Source organism: Hippocampus bargibanti, linkage group LG11 (assembly GCF_051943395.1).
Source record: "Hippocampus bargibanti isolate YZ-2025 linkage group LG11, ASM5194339v1, whole genome shotgun sequence".
Lineage (NCBI taxonomy): Eukaryota > Metazoa > Chordata > Actinopteri > Syngnathiformes > Syngnathidae > Hippocampus > Hippocampus bargibanti.
This window is the reverse complement of record NC_142744.1, coordinates 7647865-7656672: the sequence shown is the minus strand read 5'-3', so window position 1 is coordinate 7656672 and position 8808 is coordinate 7647865.

Sequence of the window (8808 nt, the reverse complement as noted above, 5' to 3'; positions counted from 1 at the left end):
AGGGGAAATCAGGCAGCCCCAGTCGAGGTGACCTCAACGCAACTCCACTAGATTCCCCTAAAACGCTGCCGTTTCACACTTAAAAAATCATTGCGTTTTATTCGAAGGCGGACTATATATTGCGACGATAACTAAAGGGAATTTGGTTATGGACGCCCCCCCACGAGGATTAACGTTTTTATTAAGCACTTAATTCTCGCTCGCTGTCCTCGGATTACTGGGGGCTGCAATCGCAGACTTCCTTGTGGGTTTCCTTTTTTGTTTATTTATTAGAATTTGAACCGTAAATATTATTTAAATTGTTGTTCAACGTCGATGAAAATATTAATGGAACGAGGGAAAAATATGAATGGTTTGTGGATCTGCACAATATTAATCAGACAATGATCAATATTTATCTTTATTTTACAGTAATATACATATTGATTTATGTAGCGCTTTAACAACAGCTGAAGCTGTAACACAGCGCTTAACATGGACAGCTATCATATAAAGGAAATAAAGCAGTGACAAAGATAGCAGAAAGCACCAGGGAGTAAAACCAAGATCAAGTTATGCTGAATCGAATGCCAAAGATTTGTACCATATTTAATATAATGATGGTGTCTCTTGAAAAAACAATACATCACAATCAATATTTCCCCAATCATAGTCTTTCTCACCATTTATCATATTTTGCCAATATGAGACATGAAACATGATGATTAGCGGTGCCACGAGGTTCATGAGTGATGAGGAAGTGACTCTCCTGTGGTCAATTCCAAAAATAAGAATGTAAAATAGAGAATTAGTCTGTATTTTAATGTCGACCTAAATTGAAATAGGCCGGCACAAACAGATTAGTTTCAACAGAGGCGGCTCATTTAGCAAATGAGCCAGGAATGGGGTTATCTGTAGGTAATCGCTCTGAAAACTATTGATGTAACTCAAGACAAAAATGGCTTCCTCATGAGCCATTTTGTAACTCAATGAGATGAGGGGAGCTCAGTAAAGGTTCAAAGTGCAATAAGAGTGGAATTAGAGCTGCCGGAGACTGTGTGGATGTTGGAACATTACAAGAAAAATGACCAGGACAGGAAATTGATCTAGATGCTAACATGCTATCACTCATGTAGCTGTACATGAATTAGTCTGACCAATAGGACAGACTAGTCAGGAAGAAGATGTGCAAGAAGCATATCAAACAAAGTAAAAGTAAACATATTTTGGACAAATAAAGCGAGGCTTTTCGCCCTCTTAGTTTATTGGAGATGTCTAAGAATGATGACGTCCACCCGAATAGATAAAATCTGCTATTTGTTTCTCCATGCAAATAATGCAATTCAAATAATCAAATTAAATACATTATTTTAGCAAAGGTACAGTATGTGCTATGTACAGCTCTCATTGTACTGAGCCTGCAGGTTTATCTCATGTTTTACAGAGCAACACCAGGTGGTAGCAGAGGTCTTGGGAGGAGGTAAAGCTCCCTCCCACCTGTGTTGTAAAAAACATGTACTGTACATTTCTACAGTCTTTTGTTCTGTGGAGGCCATGCCACGTCTATGGCATGACGGCAGCGGCTTTATGCTACCTTTACAGCTTTCATTTTATCATTCTCGTGTTCTACAGGCGAACATTAAGGCTGTTATGTGACTATTCATTCATTAGTGTACAGGCCCGAAGCTTTACATGACACTATCTATATTAGTATTGCAATACAACAGGTATGCCAATGGAAAGAATCCAGTTTCCGTTCATTTTATTGATTCTTTTAACTAAATTTGTATACAGTGATCCCCGTCATCCCTCGCCACTTCACGGTTCACTTATCGCGGCTTCAGTGCATCGCTGACTTTTTTTTTCCAGGGGGAAAAAAACGTTTTTTTTAATGAAGGCATGCAACTGTGCAAACAAACAAAGTAAGAGAAACAACACTGCAAACAAAGCAGAATAAAATCAAACACACTGGCTTTAAACAGCTCATGGAGACTTCTGCGCCATGAGCTGTTCTCTATTCTAAAAGAAAGACAAAAAAAAGTGCCAACAACTACCGAAAACAATGTTCTTCTCTCGGAGAAAGACTCCTTCAGTAGAATAAGACGCTACAGCGCAGCGAAGTCAGGAAGAATAGGCACAGAAGCAAAATATTATTTTACAACACCGCTCTTTAAACTACGTATTAAAAAAGAGGTTTTATTTTTTGTTTCATTCTGCAGTATGTACAGTTTTGGATTGTAAAAAAAAGCTGACTAAATTGTACTTTGCAGATTTCACATTTCGCTGGCTATTTTTGGAGCGTATCTCCCGTGATAAACAAGGGTTCACTGTATATGAGTAAATTGAGAAGATCATTATTCTGTTAGCAATAGCGGTGTTGCTATGCAGTGACCAAGGGTGTCAAAGACAAAAAGTCAAAGTCAGCTTTATCGTCAAACATGCATAAAATACAGCACAGATGAAATTACCGTCCTCTCGGACCCAGCGTGAAAGGCACTTATAATGACTTAAAGGACAACCGAAGTCACTTTATTGTTTTTTAACTGACATCAGAAAAACGTTTTATAGCATCTAAAATACCCAGTATGATATTTTTAGTCAAATGCAAAACACCAATAAAAATGACTTAAAGTGTCCAAAATCTGCAAATAATTGAGCTGCGAATTGGGCATTTTCACAAAGTCCCGCCCCCAGTTCGTGACGTCACGCCAATACGTCTTGCATTGCTTGTGAATCAAAACAATGGCTTCAGATTCGGAGAATATGCTTTCTTGTTACACATCCAGTTATGAATATGATTCAAATAGTTCTGAAGAGGAAAGCATACATGTTTGCAATCGATTAAAGAATTATATGTGCCATTTTGAGGCAACATTGGGGGAAAATCTCACGACCAAAAAAAAAGAGGCACAAAATGGCGACCCCCAGTGGCCACCTCCACTTCCACAGGCTAATAAATTTCTTATATGGAGCTTGGATGCCCTCTTCTGGCGGCTTTTGGTTGCAACACGGTTCTCAGACCAAACGTACACAAAATACATTGACGTGATAGAAGGACTGCTACAATGTGTCTTTTTTCGGTCAGGGGGCGGTCCTTTCGTGACATCACGTACGGACTCGTAACCAACTCAAAAACAAGACTTCCTGAATATTCAGAGCGAGTCTTAAAACGTAAAATATAGCTATGTGCGGTGGAATCTTATTAAAATACACTCAGAAGTCATTTGAAGCCATTTTACAAATTATGTACACAACTTGTCCGGAGACGTCGGTTGTCCTTTAACAAACATAATAATCATTAAAATGGCAATTTGTAGGGAGAGAGAGGGGAGCTGCTGCGTGTCCACCCAACATCGATAGAAAATTTTAGATCAGAATCAGAATCATCTTTAAGTATACAGAACAGACAAGAAATGTGTCTCAGGTAGAACACGCTGAACTAGTATCTTCATTAAAAAATACAAAGAGGTACTATACAGTTATATTTGGGTTACTGTTTAGAGAGTAAATGGCGACAGGGGAAGAAGCTGTTTAAATGTCTGCTGGATTTTGTGCGCATGGATTGGTAGCACCTCCCTGAGGGGAGTAGCCGGAAAAGGTGGTGGGCAGGGTGCAGAGGGTCCAGCAGGATTTTCCGTACGCTTGTTTCGATTCTTGTAGTGTGCAAATCCTCGAGAGTGGGTAAGATGGTGCCAATGATTTTTTTCCGCCATCTTAACTATCCTTTGAAGTCGGATTTTGTCTATTTTTGTGGCGGCTTGAACCAAACCGTGATGGACGAACATATTTTTTGACAGTGTTTTAAGATTCATTTTCAACACATACATTTATAAACGGAGCCGAATACAAACTTGACAACATCCTGCCTTTCGGAACAGATGTTTATTTCTGTCAATCAAGACTGTAACTTTCACACCACAGCAAGTCAACCATCATGCGTGGGAAGTCATTATTTATCATACCCATCCACAGTCACAATTTCTTGACATAGAATGCCCCATATAAATAATTTCATTTAATTTGTGTTTCTAATTATTTGTCAGCAATTTTATTGAAGTAAACTATCCGTCAGAGAGGAAAAAAAAATGCCGCAAGGGTTGATCTTTGGCAACTTCCTGTGACTGTGCTGAAGGGTGTGTTGCTCGTGTGTGTGAGTTACGCCAGTATTGTGGGTGGAGCAGGCAGGATTGGACAAATAAAGGTGAGTTTGTTCCTCATGTCCAGCCAGGAAATGAATCACATATTACAATTTTAATCTCTTACGTGTCTTATGAGTAAAGATAATATGCACATTTGTACACATTGTATTCAATTGGAGGACTAAAAAAAAATCATTGCATAATTCAATGTGATAGCATAATTTTTTTTCATTGCAACATTAAAGAGATGTCAGTGCTTCATATTGGCTCACTGGTGTTTATTGTTTAGTGAAATATGTGTTCATAAAAGAGTGAAATTGCAACAGTACAATCGGTAGAACGCTGTCAAGGATTTTGGGAGGTGCTGGGAGTGGCAGGGTGAGGTGTCAGACTCTGGTCATGAATTCATCCTTCATTCCTTTCCGGCATGTTGGGACTCATTCCTAGCTTCCCATCCCAAAGCACTACGGTGGAAAACATTTCTCTTTTGCTCTGATATTCTTAAGTTAGGCAAAAAAAAGTGTTCTTCCGCACCAAACTCACCCAAACATGCCCCAGTTTGCTCCCTGTAACACAATTGGGAGGGGAGTGAAAAGTGGCTCAATCTAAATTTCCCTCACAAATATTTGATCATAGAATTGTCTGAACATGTAACAATGCAACTATTATTATCATTTCGATATTTTTTTGGTACACATGGAGTGATTCTGTCATCGTGTCTCGCACGCATTCTCAGATCCCACATGTTCATGTGTGGGAGTGAAAGTCAAGATGTGATTTATCGCACTTACCTGAGATTCTGCTGAGGAGCACGGCAGGAATTCCAAGATTCCACGTTAACCTCAGAACACGATGAGTTTATCTTTAGGACATGTGTGTGCAGATCTATCTCATTTCAGATGCATAAACCAAATGTGCTGAATGTGATTCATGCACTCAGTCATCTGTACAGAACAGACGTAGTCAGAGGACCTGTGGAACAGTGAAGCAAGTCATCATTTCTTTAAAACGAACATTCATTTTATAGGGAGCCTGTCGCTACCGGTTGACTCAAGAAGCATCTATAGTAGGCCCAAAACCAGAATACTGTGCTGAATTGACATTCAACTACATGGCTAACTAAGCCTTTCCGTTTGCTAGCTTAAAGGACAACCGACACCATTTTTGTTTCCTAACTGACATCAGAAAAACGTTTTATAGCATCTAAAATAACCAAAACACACAGTATGATATTTTTAGTCAAATGCAACACATCAATAAAAATGACTTGTGTCCCAAAACTACTTCAAAATGACCCCGGACATTGCGAGTTTCAGAAGGTCCCGCCCCCTTGTTCGTGACATCACGCCAGTACGTCTTGCCTTGCTCTAGAATCAAAACAATGGCTTCAGATTTGGAGAAGATGCTTTCTTGTTTCTCATCCAGTTATGAATATGATTCAAATAGTTCTGAAGAGGAAAGCATACATGTTTGCAATCAATTAAAGAAGTCCTTCCGTATCATTTTGAGGCGTCTGGACTCTAATGTAGCTCCCCGAAAATGCACAATGGCGCCCAAGCTCCGTTGGAAATGGGCTGATTTGTCTGCTGGGAATTTGTGTCAACAAGTATCAAATAGTAGTGTTATTATGGGACCAAAAAAGGCCCCACCACAGGCTAGTGATAAGTCGAAGAGGACACAAAAGAAAATAACGGTCGAGTAGAAGAAGGAGATCATCGAAAAACACGAATGAGGTGTGCGTTTGTGTGACTTAGCGTCACAGTACCGGTACGCTCAGTCAACCATTGCTACGTGTGGCTAAGGGTGTTTCTATGTTGTCTCAGCAACAGAAGACGTTGAAAAACATGTTGATTTTGATTAACCAAAAGCAGTTAGCAGGGGAACATGCGAGTGAGGGTACTATCGCTCAGAAAGCACGGCAACTTCACTCGGATATTATCAAGAGGCAACTACATCAACGACCATCACAACGGTAAATAAAATGACTTTATTATACCGTACAGCTTATTTCTTTAATTACAATACAATAGCACATTTATTGTACATAAAATAAGGTATCTTTGTGTAGTTTTAAGGCTTATTCAGTAGAAAAGTATGTTTTATGGGGACCTGGGTACGGATTATTCTCATTTTTAATGGTTTCCTATGGGAAATTAATGTTTGGAAGGCACACTTTTCACCTTACACACAATTTCTGGGAACCAATTAAGCTTGTAAGCTGAGGTATCACTGTACATTGAGGACATAATGGAAACCAGGAGTGTTTTGTTACAAGATGGCTAATTTCTGAAATGCAAGTATGTGTAGATGACTTTCTAAAGTGAAATCACCAAACTGTGATAAAGAGGTCGAGGGGGGCCATGATTGGCACTTACAGCATATGATTTTGTTCCCTTTTTTTTAACTCCTTCCTCTTTTATTGCCCGGAATGCTTTTTCCGCACTTGGGCAGTAATGTTTTAGATCACAGCTTTATTTACAACCACTTTTCTTAGTCATCTGTATGTCTATATTTTCTTTAACTTATAACAAGGTGGGAGCCAAAACGTAATGCACCTCTCGGGATTGAAATGTTACCAATAGAGTGGACACATTTTTGCACACCATCTAGCAGTGAATGAGTTAAAATGGACCGCGCAGGTGTATCACGTTTATCATTAATTAACCAAAGGCTATGTATATGTACTGTCTCATAAAAACACAGAAGCACGTTACACCTCTTTGTTAATGATTCCACTCCCTCCACTCTACTCATTTCTTCCTTTCGCTGTGGACGACAAGTTGTGGATTTAAGGACTGTACGATTTGCTAGTCCAAAAGTAGTTGGAGAGTAACGTATTTGTATGTAATATCTTATTTAAGCAATAAAAAATAAAGCACACTACATTTTTTTCATGAAAAGAATAGGTTTTAATTCTCAAGTACTCCTAATATTTGAAGTAAAGTTAAGTTGTATTTCACTTAAATACCACAAATGTGATTTCTATTGCACAAAAAAGTCGACTACTGGACACATCTATTTAGCATTCTATTAGCTGGATTTGGATTTGCCTTTATTAGTCTAGATAGCGAGCTTTCTATCTTTTTGAGTTGTTTCTGGGTTGAGTAAACGCTGGCGCGTGTGGCTGCCGCTGCTCACCCACAGAAAACTTATCCTGTTTTTGTGCATCCTCTTCTCTCACACCAGCTACCTTCATGTCCTGTTTGACAACAAGCTTGAAATGATGCTGTCCAAAATACAATGCAACACATACCTACTGGTTTAAATAGTGCTTTAACAACAGTTGAAGCTGGAACAAAGCGCTAACATGGAAAAAAGGGAAATGCTGTCCCTTTGTGAAAGAGAAAAAAATGCCAGAGGCCCTGGCTAGCGCTTTATCAGCACCCAAATAAGAAAACCAAAACTGGCGCTCTACGTCATATTTTCAATTCCTGAATAAATTCGTGAATGGCAGTGAATGAGTGAAAACCCGCACAACACTGCCCAACAAACACTTTTGGATGTTTTGACTGTAAGGAGCTTCCAACTAGCAGTGGGCTTTAAAGTCAAACATTCAAACAAATGAATCTGCTTTCAAAGGCGATTCTCAAGGCCACCAGCTCCAAAGCACGACTCTAATAATGAGATACAGGAACAGCATTCTTGCCCGGTTTTTCCACCATTATTTTTGCCTTTTGTACAGTACGTGGGCGGCTTCTTTCTCCCTCTCCCTTTCTGTCTGCCCTCTTTCTCTCCATGCACACAAAGCCCGCGTTGTTTGCTGACACGTTGTGTTGTGAGGAACAAGTGGTGAGTCTCATGAAATGCCAACGACACCATTAGGGAGTCGGGAAATCAAGGAAAAAACAAAAAGCAAACCGTCATAGGTTGGCTAACAATTACATTAGATTAATTAACAGCAATGATCTCAATGTTTTCTCCCTCGTTCTAAAAAACATACATGGTTATTGGAAGCCTTTATTTACATTGTCCAAAGGTGTGACTGTGCGTGTGAATGGTTGTTCGTAGATGTGTGTCCAGTAATTACCAGTTCAGCGGTATACTGCCTGTTCGCAGCTGATATAGGCTCCAGCATGCCTGTGACCCTCGTGAGGATAAGATGATTAAAAAGTGGATGTATGCATTGATGAATTATTTATTTATTTTTATTTTCCTACTATCTTTGCGACTGCTTTATTTCCTGTATATGATAGCTGTCTATGTTCAGTGCTTTGTTACGGCTTCAGCTGTTGTTAAAAGGCTATATAGACCAATATTTATTGTATTGTATTTTTTGGGGGGAGGTGGTATCAAAGTTTCTGTACTTCTATTTCAGTACATGATGAAAAGGACATTTACTATCTTTGCATCCATTGAAAAAAAAGTACAGTATTTTTCGGTGTATAAGGTGCACCAGAGTATAAGCCCCCCCACCCCCAATGAATGAAAAACGTTTTCCAAATATAATATCTGAATATAGATGTGGATGGATACATGGCTTGAGGAGCCCGCAATGAGAAAAAAGGGCGTATGTGGAACTGCTGCGGCTTGGAATTGAAGAGGATTTACGTGGGGCAGGAAATGGGATACATGTGGGAAATGGGATTTGATCCTCTCCTCTTCCATCAAGAACTGCTTCATATGACAAAGAGGGTGCAGAAAGTGCTTAAGATTGAATGACTGTGTGTCTTTTGTGTTGTGTCACATTATT